Raw genomic sequence first — 11920 nt, 5'->3', positions numbered from 1 at the left:
AGCTAGAATATCATCCACCACCATTATAATGATTTTGAAAGACACTTAACACAGTGATAAATACAATACCCTTCTGATTAATCTACCTGAGATGGCTTATTTTGTCTGCCACTAAATGCTAATCTGTTGCGTAACTGGTCCCAACCAAGTACTGAGTAACACTCAGAAAGTGAGAATCTGGGATTAGATCCTGTTAATATAAAAGGAAAAGACACTGTAGTTCACAGTATGCAATGACAGAACATTCACATAAATTGTCATCTGTGGTCACCTGGGAAGGTGAAGCTCTGGACAACTGAGTGCCTATTTACAAAACCCAGTGCCATCAGAAATAGCAATGCAGGGGCTGTGGGGTGATGGACTAGAGCCTTCTAATCAGCTAGAGAGCTTAAAGAAAGACATGCCGCATTCAGGGCATGGTCAGCGGACCCTAAAATAATCTCTTTTCTTGTAGCAGGCTTAGAATAACCCAAAATTGGAGCAGAATCTGGGCCTGATAGTTGTTAAATTATAGTAATTGACAGCCTCACAATGTCTCTTATATAAATGTTAGAGAATTGACTGCAAATGGAGGAATCCCAAGAATCAGCATAGGGAATTTTGGGTGGACTTGAATGACTCCAAGTTACCTCAATCACGAGAACCCTTTGCCAAGAGATGTAGGTCCTCCTCCACTGTGGAGGGAAGAGATTTCTGCCTTGATTGAGGACCCTGTAATGACCTCTCCTGGGGTTGCTATTTTGTAAGAAGATGCCAGTTCTCCTCATGTCCCTGTCTACTGTCTGTATTCCTTCCAAAGCTGTAAGTAGATAATGGAGAAGAGTGGAGATGAGACGGGGAGCATCATCCCATCAAGGAGATGGAGGCTTACGTGCCAAATGAATGGAAAAGAGTTAAAGGGTTGCAAGGCTTTCTAACTGAGATGATCAGAAACTTGGGGAAGTGTGTGGAAATGAACTGTGAGACGGCCAGACCATGGAGGGAGAGATATCATTTGATATTGGGCCAGATTTACTAATATAAGTTCACTTGCCAAAGATCCATTGTGCTGTCTCAAGCAGCTGGGCTGGTTGGTTCAGTGGTATACTAGGCAAAAACAAAACAAAAAAAAATGATTTTTGGTGTACTGTGGAAAGAAATAGACATAAAAATATGGTAATCATGGAGTGGATTTATTGTGTGAGACTCACCCAGCTCCCCTTTCACTACATTTCCAGAGAAGTCCAGCAGAGTTCCCATTCACAAAGGCATTCAGACATGTATTGCCGAGGGACATTTCCAAAGCCTTAGAAAATGCCATATTATAGTGACTGTATCTGCATGCAAGAAAGAAAAGTGAGGGAAGCTGCCAATGAAATGGGCTAGCTGATTTCACCAGTCATCTTCAGATCTCAGATTTATAGAGGCCAAGCAACAGCCCTTAACCAACTAAGTAAGGGGCATGGCCACCGTGATAACCAAATACAGCCAAGATGACAATCAAATTACTGTGACATAAAGGGTTCTTTGGCAGAAGCTCATAAAGAAGGGGCCCCTCGGGCTGAAATGGATTGGGAGCCCACTATGATCTTACTTAAACTGTATATCACTCACCCCAAGCTCCAATAAAACCCTCTAACTTTGGTTAACAGATGTCTGACTGCAGCAGCAAGATGTGGAGTCACATCAGCTTATTCCACTTCCAGACCTAAATTAGTTCACAAATCAAGAACCCTTGTATGCAGGGAATCTGGATACTCTGTATGCAAGAACCCTTGTATGAAGGGAATCAGGATGAGGAAAGAGCCTTTCAAGGATTATGAGATACTGGATCTGAACTAAGATCAATTCCTGGAGATCCAGAATGACATTGTGGTCCACCAATCAGTTGAAGTGTAATGAAGATGAAGTGAAAGTAGATCTTTAAGCCCATCCTGTGCTTAGGATCTCCATTCCAAAGTGTATAGCTGGAAAAGATATGCTGGGAAATTGAACCACAGCATAAAGAAGGGCCAGGTGGGAACCTTTGGAACTGTGTTCTCAAGCCATGTCTTCATGCAAAATAGCAAGCCAAAAGTAATGCTACTACACATGACAGGTGGAATGATGGAGATAGGACCCACCATTACAAACCCAAAAGGTTCAAGAGGGTTTATTCTTATCTCATCCTTATTGAATTCACCTATTTATTCTATGCAAAAGGAAGATAGGCCTTGAAAAATGATGTTGGATTATTGCAAACTAGATCAGATGGTAATGTCAAATGCTCTTTCTCTTCCTAAAGTAATCTTATTACTGAAGCAAACCAACAGATCCTGGTACCTAGTATACATCTGTCAGTCTGACAAACTTTTTCTTTCTCAATAACCATAACTAACCAGAAGCAATTTGCTTTCACCTGGAAGAAGTACACCATCACCATCTGATCTCAGGGTTATGTCTGTTCTCTGACTTTTTCATAACGTATCCCACAGAGACCTTGATCTTTTCACCGTGGCATAAGACCAAATGTTGATAGTAGTTGATAGTAGTTACCCTAGATCCCTTGGTAAGACACAGGAGTACCAGAGAATAGGAGATAAAAATCCAAAGACTTGCCCCCATGTCCAAAGTTCATCAGCTCTAGTTTTCTGGGACATATCAGGGAAACCTCTCCCAAGTGCAAGAAAATGTGCTGCATCATGAACCCACTGCCCCGAAGAATGTGGCTTCTTTGAACTTTAGAAGCAATAGATGCCATATTCGTTTGTGCTGCTTCGATCCATTCACCATGTAACGCATAAGGGCACCACCTCTTATTGAGGCCCACTATGAGAGAAGGCTCTCAAGATGGCCCAGCAGCTGCAAACATTTGGACCTTCAGATACAGCAGATCCCATTGTGCTTGAAGTATCTAGGGCAGAGTAGAATATTGGACAGAGCACATGGAAAACCCTGGTAGGGAAATAAACAGTCAAGGCTCATAGGACTTTGAAGCCAAGTTACATTCCCAAGAACATAATTACTGTTCTTTTGAGAAACAGATCTTGGCTTCTTTCTGGATCGTGGTAGACAAAATCCTGATTATGGGGCAACAAGTAACCATGTGCCCTGAGTTGACCATCCAGAACCAAGTGTTGCCTGAGTCATCACAACGTGAAGTTGCATGTGCCCAGCCCTCAAGCATGTCAGGCTCAAGCCTCATGGGGAGTTCAGTATGGACAGTTGGCTAAAAAGAAAATAACAAAAAAGTAACTTGGTTTACAGTCCATTCTATATGATAATGTGAGTAACAATCCTGAGTCAGCTTTTCAGATCACAACAGCACCCCCTGAAAAATGATGGAAAAGAAAGCCCTCTGTTAGGCAGAACTTCAAGTAGCATTTCTCATTTGGTCTGGTTGGGTTTTGCTTTGTATCTTGTCTAGAAAGAGAAATAACCAAAGGTACAGATCTATACTGATTCATGGGAGATGGTTAATGGTTCAGCCATGTGGTCAAAAGTTTGGAAAAACCAAGAGTGATGGATTAGTGACAAGGGAGTTTGGAGAACAGGTATAGGAGTGCATATATTACAACAGACTCAGAGTGTGAGAAGTGAATCCTCTTCAAAAGGTCTTCTTGAGAAGGAGGTTCTCAATAATCTAGAGAATAAGATGAGTATCCTGTGGGTGTCCATCATGCCTTTCCCCGACTACCCTAATGCTTTGCCATGGGCTCATGAATTAAGTAGCCATAGCAGCATGAATGAAGATAACACACGTATTGCCATTCCCAAGGCTGATCTAGCTGGCCTCGTAGCTCAAAGGAAGGGTCCAGCCAGCCACTAGGTAGCAGATCAGTTATAATTGTAACCCTTCCAAAATGGCAGAGGCAGCAATGTCTTCCCTGGCATGGAGACATATGGATCTGAATGTTTACTTTGCTGCCCACTTTGCTTCTGCCAACAACTCTCCATGACTTAATGAATGCAATAGTCACAAACACAGTGTCCAACACGATGCTTCTGATTAAGGAACTGATTTTATAGTAAACCAAGTGAGACAATGGGATGCCACTTAACGAATACCAGAATGTCCTATTGAAACCTCAATTGTGGCATTAACTGATGAACAACCTTGCATAGTTAAAGTGCTATCCTACCGTTGCAATGTGTGCTCTGATCCACCAACCAATATAGAGCGTTCTTTCTTTCTTGTTGAAAACGTTGCTCCAGAATCCAAGGGCAGGAAGTGGAGCTGACATTCTCACTTTTCCACTGAAAAATGCCCCCAACAAAATCTGTCTGCTTCCTGTGCCTGCAGCTTTGCGCTTTACTTTTCCAAAGCCTCTCATATCCAGGAATGAATGCTGCTAGAGGGTAATTTAGCAACTGCATAATGCTGTGGAACTTGAAACTGCTACCTCACCACAACTCCAGGGGCCTCTCTGGACCATCCTCAGTGACAACGACAATGTATCTGTTTGGTGGTGTCGATTCTAGTGGGAGAGGTTAGGGTTTACTACCAGCAGCGTCCTGATATGGCAGAACTGGCTGCTTGCTTAATCATGGCACAGGTAATGAAATTCCAGGGACTAGTTTTTTCCAAGGAAGCTTAGCCTAAAGACAGGTCCTCCAGCCCTCCAACAATTGTAAACACCAAAGAATTAGTAATAAATTCCTTTCCGTTTAAACTGGCCATGTTGGTTAAGGTTATTTGCAACTGATCAATAACCAAATGGCAGAAGCACATGTTGGCAATATGTATCAAAAAACCCTTAAAATATGTATGCTCTTTATTGCAGAATTCTCTTCTAGAAATTTATCCAAAGAAAATAAATGGACAAGCACACAAAATTCATATGCACAAATGTATCTTTTTCTAATTCCAAAAAAAAGCTGAAGTCACTAACAAATGGTAACTGATAAATAAACAAGGGTAATCAATACGATCAAAATCATCCCAGAGATGTCAGAATATTTTACCTTTCAATAAAGAAGAAAAATCTCATGGAATGTGGAGTGAAAATGTGTTTCTCAAAGAAGATGAAATCCATGAAGACATGTAGCTTAGCATTTAACTTTCCATAAATGGTTATTCTTTTGTCTTATATTTAGAGAACAGGAGAAGAAATAGTGAATAGCAGGCAAGACTCTAAAATGCTTTGAATACAGCTTGGCAGATTCCCAATTAGAAAGTGAAATACGCATTTTTTTGGCCATTTAAATTAGGAACTAAAATTATAGCACACATTTTGGTCATTATCTATTTCACAACCATTTATTGAGTGCTGGGAAGACCAAGATGGAAAAGACATGGGCCTGTTTTATGGAGAGTAGGAAGGACTGAACTTAATGGTTAAATTTCAAAAGTTGGTCCTAAATACACTGGTGCTCTCCTGCCTCTCACCCTCTCTTCCCAGTGGGCATGTTATAAGGAAGCTGCAGGTGATATCAGATGTGGTCACGGTTCACCTGCAGCACATGACAAATGTCTTCAATTATTTTCCTCCTGCTACATTTTGAATCTAAAGATGTTGCCACATAAGAACTCGAAATATTTTCCTGGTCTTTATTTATTCATTATTTTTATAGCTTAGAACTTCATTCACATGTTCACAGCCCCAGACCCCCATCTTGTCTCACTCTGGAAGCTGGTTGCCTTGGCACAGAGTAAATGTTAGTGCAATTTGGGCCACGTCCCCAGTTGTGAGCCCTTGGTTCAAGTGAGTTAGTTTCAGCTGATTGAAGCCTCCAATGCTGTATTCCATGGAATATATCCTCAACTTCCAGGCATGCCTGAAGCTGAGCTGAGAGACATTGAAATCTACCTGTGCATTTGAAGGTGTAGAGGACCACTATAAACAAGGATTTCTTTAACCATTTTTAGGTATTAAAATCTTCCTGGGTCAGATTTCCTCAGTCACTGATTCACAACCAAAATTTCATGAGATGAAGAACTATGTCATCACTCTGTATTTGAATTTTTTTAAATCAACACTAAACAGTTGGAATGTGATATTGTTTGACTCTTTCATCACCCCAATCTCATCTTGAATTATAGCTCCTCTAATACCCAGGCATCATGGGAGGGACCTGGTTGGAGGTAATTGAATTGTGGGGGTGGATTTTTCCCATGCTGTTCTCATGATAGTGAATAAGTCTCCTGAGATCTGATGGTTTTATTGACAGTAGTTCCCTTGCACACACTCTCTTGCCTGCTGCCATGTAAGATGTGACTTTGCTCCTCCTTCACTTTCCACCATGATTGTGAGGCCTCCCTACCCATGTGGAACTGTGAGTTTATTAAACCTCTTTTTCCTTTATAAATTACGCAGTCTCCAATATGTCTTTATTAGCAGCATGAGAACAGACTAATACAGGATGTATCAGGGAAGGGGCTGGTGCAACCATCCACATTCTCCTCATAAGAATTTGAGTGCTTCTAGAAATAAAAGTATTTCCTCTACATTCATAGCTCTATTTTTTTTAAAGACAACCAATTAATATTTATTTTTCACATGGCCTGAACCCTGTCCCATCCAAGACATTATTCCTATGCTTGAAGACATTCTAGCAGCATGAAGAGGATTGAGACACAGATTCTAACATTGCATACAATTATTAAATTCCAGGCTAAGAAGGCTCAGTCTAGATGAATCACAGAGATAGAGATGGAGAGATGAGGAGAGAGATCAAGAAATCAATAGAGAATAGAGATAAATGGGCTTGAGGGATAGACAAGGTATAGATAGGCAAAGAGAGGAAAGATGTCCCAGGCAGAGGTAGGCAGCAACCTCAAAGACCCTGAACTGAACGTGATGCAGGGAGCAGGGAAACAAATTGAAGAGAGTCTTCATGACTTCCCTCATCCAAGTCCATTATTCAGAAATAGCCAGTATGCTGTAATTATGCCAGTCCCTGTGTTCTGTGCTTTACCCTTGTCCTAATTAATCCTCATAATAACACTTGGAAGTTGGCATTAGTACAAAAGAAAGAAACTGAGGCTCAGAGATGTGAAGCAGTTTAGCCAGAACTGAAATCCAGATGGGTCCTACTTCAAATCCTGGGCTATTTGCCCCTCTCTTCACTGCCTCTCCAGTGGCATCCTAACTTTCCACGTCATAAAACCCAAGTGTGAGAGGAATCCTTCTTGGCTGTCATGGCTGAAATCAGAACCATCCTACTTTCACAGAAAGGTCCAGGTCTGCCCACATGATGAGAGTGTGCCCACTGCCCAGGTTGTCCAAGGGCAGACCTTGCAGGAAACACACATGCTGCTAATGGTTTCTAGGGCTAAGCCTATCTCTTAGAGCTCACTGTGGAAGTTGGAGATGCCTTCAGAGACACCTGCTTCAGTTTTTAAGCTACAAGAGAAGAACCACTTTCACTGCATCTCCCTCGGCACTTCAGGGAGCAAAGGAACTCATTAATGTTCATGGCTGTGGTTGATACAGTTGTGGCAGTGCTAGGCACCCAGCTACCACTCTGGGCTCTAATGCTGATGTTTGCTTAGGAACTCCATGGGCCAAGGGAGCCTTATCTCTCTCCACACAGATATCAGGAAGGAAAATATTACCACATAGAGGAGATGTAGACAAGTTTAGTTATCTTATCACTCACTTTCAAAAATGGACTCTAGTCCCCACCCTAAAAATCTGCAAAATGAGACAACCTAAAATAAATTGATGGGATTTTTACTTTTAGCCAGGAGGGCCCTAAGACTTTTCCAAAGCTGAACACTTCTAAGAGTGAAAGAGGGTGGCATTAATAAAACAACAGGTGTAAAATAGTCTTCCTTCTACTTCTCAGACTCTCTAGGAAAATAACCTGTAAAAAATGTACTCACACCTGTAATCCCAGCAATTTGGGAGGCTGAGGTGGGTGGATCATGAGGTCAGGAGATCGAGACCATCCTGGCTAACACAGTGAAACCCCATCTCTACTAAAAATACAAAACATTAGCTAAGCATGGTGGCAGGCACCTGTAGTCCTAGCTACTCAGGAGGCTGAGGCAGGAGAATGGCGTGAACCTGGGAGGCGGAACTTGCAGTGAGCCAAGATTGTGCCACTGCACTCCAACCTGGGTGACAGAGCAAGACTCCATCTCAAAAAAAAAAAAAAAAGTATTAGGCTACCTGGTAACTGCTATTAAATGCATTATAATGTGACTTAAAAGAAGGAATAGGATTTGGATAAAGGAAATGGAGATAGGAGGATAGTTCAGACAAGAGAAGCAGCCACACTGAAGTTATAGTTCATGCATAAGTGTGTGCTATGTCTAAACAGTAGTAACATTGACAAGTGCAAGGAACAGAACACACAGAATAATTGATAGCACAAACAAGTATAATTTTGCCCAGATTCCTTTGCCAAGAGAATTTATTTTCACATGGGATGGTGGTTGCTACACTTCTGGGTTTTCATTATTTGCAGGTAATACAGCAGTCAGGTTGCCAACTCTGTCAGCAATCTATTGCTGCATAACAAACTGCACCAAACCTTAGTGGCTTAAAACATAAACATCTATTATTGCACAGGTCAGGAATTCAGGAGTGGCCCAGCTGGATGGATCTGGCTCAGGGTGTCTCATAAAGTTGCAGCTGAGACATTGGCTGAGGCTGTATCATCTGAAGGTTTGACTGGGGCTGGAGAGATTGTTTCCCATGCCCACCCACACAGCTGTTGACAATGGGCCTTGTTTCTTCCCTAGCTGTTCTTCACTATGTGAACTTCATTACAGGACTGCACACAAAATGGCAGCTGATTTCTCCCAGACCCAGTAATCCAAGAGAGAGTGACCTCAATAGGAAATAATGCCTTTCAGAAACCAGTCTCAGAATTGACTACCATCACCTCTGCTATATTCTGTTGTTCACACAGACCAGCCCTTTTACCAATCCTACATCCTCATGAAAATACCACCATGTAGGGATCACTGCAGACAATCTTGGAGCCCAGCTACCACACCAACTTTTAATTGTGCTAAACTTTTAATCATCATCTGATATAACAATTATAAATAAATATAAATAAAATTTTGATTCTAAAATATTAAGAAAGATATAATATTGGCATAATGGCAATTGTTTACATTAAAACTCCTATGACTATATAAAAAATATAATACATTTTCCTTATTTTAAAAATTTCACCAATAATAATTATGTATCTATTTGTTTTATTTACCATTGCTTATCTCCCCGAACTAGAACTGACATTTTATCTGTCTCATTGATACCTCCAGTGACAATAACAGTAACTGACATAAAGTAGGAGACTTGTAAATATTTGTAGAATAAATGAATGATGAATACTTCATTTTGGATTGGTAATTAGTAGCAGACTAAGGCTTGGACATAAAGATCTTGGGACCCAATCCTGAAGACACACTTTTTGTTCAAAATGGCAGAACTGGTCCAGTTGAATGTAAACACTAAGGGCAAAATCATGGCACATAGCCTCTATTTAGAGCAACAAACTGCAGCAGAGGCAGCAAGAAAAGCCACGCGTGAGGTAACAAGAAGCAGAAACTTTTCTATGACTTCAAAAGGTCAACCCCCTTAGGAATAACATTCATGAGATTAGTCTTTAAAAGCAACCAGGGTCAATGACAGGTGGAGATATTGAGAATGACAGTTTCTTGTCATTGGCTGAATTTCCATGCCTGATGGTACAATTAAGGCTAGAATGGGTTTCAATCCTTATCCATGGTCACAGAGCTGGATTCCAAAGAGGTCAATGGTTTCTCCCCCTCAATGTCCTTGATAGTCTTCCCCACTGGAATCATTCCCATCCCCACCCCACCCCACTCCCACCTTCATTACTCCCAGTCCAAGACAGAAAGGCTCAGCCCAGGACAGCCATGGGCTCCACAGTACATTCAACATCCCCTCAGCCCCACTCCCCAGTGGAAACCCAAGGAAGCTCATACCACCAGGACTTCCTTGGAGGCCCAGCCTCTTATTCCAGACAGGAAATGGAGCCAGTGCAAACATGAGCTCAGCATTTTTTGCTAATTCTTCCTCCCATAAAAAGGCTTGGTAAATATGAGTTCCAATGTAACCTAAAGACTCGCTTAACAAAGGGGAAAACCCACCAGCATTTCTTAATTCTAACACACCTTGTGCTATGCAACAGGTATGTTTCTTTAAAAAAAAAATGAACTAATTTTAAGACACACACACTAGTAATTTAAATTCACTAGAAAGTTAGCTATTAAGAGGAAACATGTTGTAAATCCTTTCACAAACTGAAGAACATTTAAGTAATTACCCTCTAATTTATGTGCTCTGTTAAGGTCAACTATTTAAATGTCTGGTTTTCTTAATTCGAGGCATACCCACGTTTAAAGAATGTCTTTAAAACTCATTATGGCTGACAAATATATTTCTTTGTTTTCTTTAACAGACAAAACTGTATTTTGGTGAAATAGACAGAAGATACCTATTATTCTAGAAACTGTTTAAATACTCGCTTATTGCAAAGGGGACTTCTGTGGAGGTGATGGAGAACTGATATGATCAAGAATCAAACTGTCTTATATTTAAGAACATATTGTGAACACATACATGTGAAGTCTTTGTAATTTGTATGCAGTCTTTAAACCTCTGTGATTTATATTCAATCTAGTCATAATTTATTTGATGGTTAGCCATGTGTTTTTATTTCTCAGTGAACTTAACAAAAAAGCTATCGACTAGTATAGTTAATAACAGGAATATTTTTAAATGTTTGAAGTATTTTGATATTGGAAACTATTCTTAAAAATATTTAATGAATAAGTTGTCTTTTACATGTTGTTAAGCCAAGATAAAAAGACTCAATGAAAACTTTGCTCCTTATTGGTGACAACATGGATTTGCATGCTTGGTGTTTATTTGGTTGAAGCAAGTGTCCTGGGGAGGAGTATACCAGAATTCACATGCTCAAAAGGAACACACCAGGGTGTCGGAGGAAGCTGCTTTTGAGAATATCTTGCTGTTCTGATTTTGTAATAGGACAGGCTATAAAGATTGGCTATATTAAGGCCATGCACGTGTCCCCAGACTTAATTCTTTCCCTAGGTCTGGTTTTATAAACTCTGGTAATAAACCAGGTCAAGAAGAAGGTGTTGGGCTATCAATGTGAATAGCTTGGAAAGAATGTCAACAGACATTCTTTGTCTGTTCAACCAAATAAACACCAAGCATGCAAATCCATGTTGTCACCAATAAGGAGCAAAGTTTTCATTGAGTCTTTTTATCTTGGCTTAACAACATGTAAAAGACAACTTCTTCATTAAATATTTTTAAGAACAGTTTCCAGTATAAAAATATTTCAAACATTTAAAAATATTCCTGTTATTAACCTATACTAGGTTAAGAGGCGGTGCTGCCAAGTTCTGAGAGCAAGGCTGCAAGTGCTGGGAGAGCTCAAATCTCCCCTGTGACCCGGCCAAGGGACAGAGCCCCAGGCACAAGACCAGGGCCACCACGCATGCCTACAGGAACCCCATTCACCTGAAGTCCAGCACGAATGGCGCCCTCTAGAGCACAGTGAAGGGATGACCTCTCACATAGGTAACCCGTGTCCCTGGAGGCCCACCACAGCCCTGCTAGTACCTCCTCACAGGTTCAGTTCCACAAAACTGTGGTCTAGATACAAGTTGAGGGAAGAGGATTGGCTTGACCCTTCCCAATTCAACCCGGCCATACTTGTTAACATAACATGCTGGCTACCCTAGACAATGGAACTTTCTAACTCTTCTATGCCACCAGCAACTTCTCCATGCCGAATGTCAGGGCTGCCTAGTAGATGTCACCTTCCAGGGTGAACCCAAGAAGTAGCTGGCAAGGCTAGAGATCGTAGAAGGAGCAATCGCCAAAGGCACAGTGCCGTTCACCTGACTCAGGCAAAGCCATGTATTTTAAAAGTCTAAACTGTGCAGGGACCAGATTCAAACTAGGGGCTGCCAAAAACCTGCTGATATCAGGGGACATTG

The 11920-nt window shown here is 41.1% G+C and overlaps 1 non-coding gene across 1 annotated transcript; it reads left to right on the top strand.

Annotated features, from left to right (window-relative positions):
• Positions 1-10903: 10903 nt before the first annotated feature.
• LOC116484364 (small nucleolar RNA SNORA72) lies at positions 10904-11032 on the top strand. The gene has a single exon (XR_004252538.1). It is a non-coding gene; the product is annotated as a small nucleolar RNA SNORA72 (small nucleolar RNA).
• The last annotated feature ends 888 nt before the right edge of the window (positions 11033-11920 follow it).

The sequence above is a fragment of the Hylobates moloch genome, unplaced genomic scaffold, assembly GCF_009828535.3.
Source record: "Hylobates moloch isolate HMO894 unplaced genomic scaffold, HMol_V3 SCAFFOLD_15, whole genome shotgun sequence".
Classification (NCBI taxonomy): domain Eukaryota; kingdom Metazoa; phylum Chordata; class Mammalia; order Primates; family Hylobatidae; genus Hylobates; species Hylobates moloch.
Note: the sequence above shows the minus strand (reverse complement) of the source record. Positions and strands in the feature narration are given on the sequence as shown.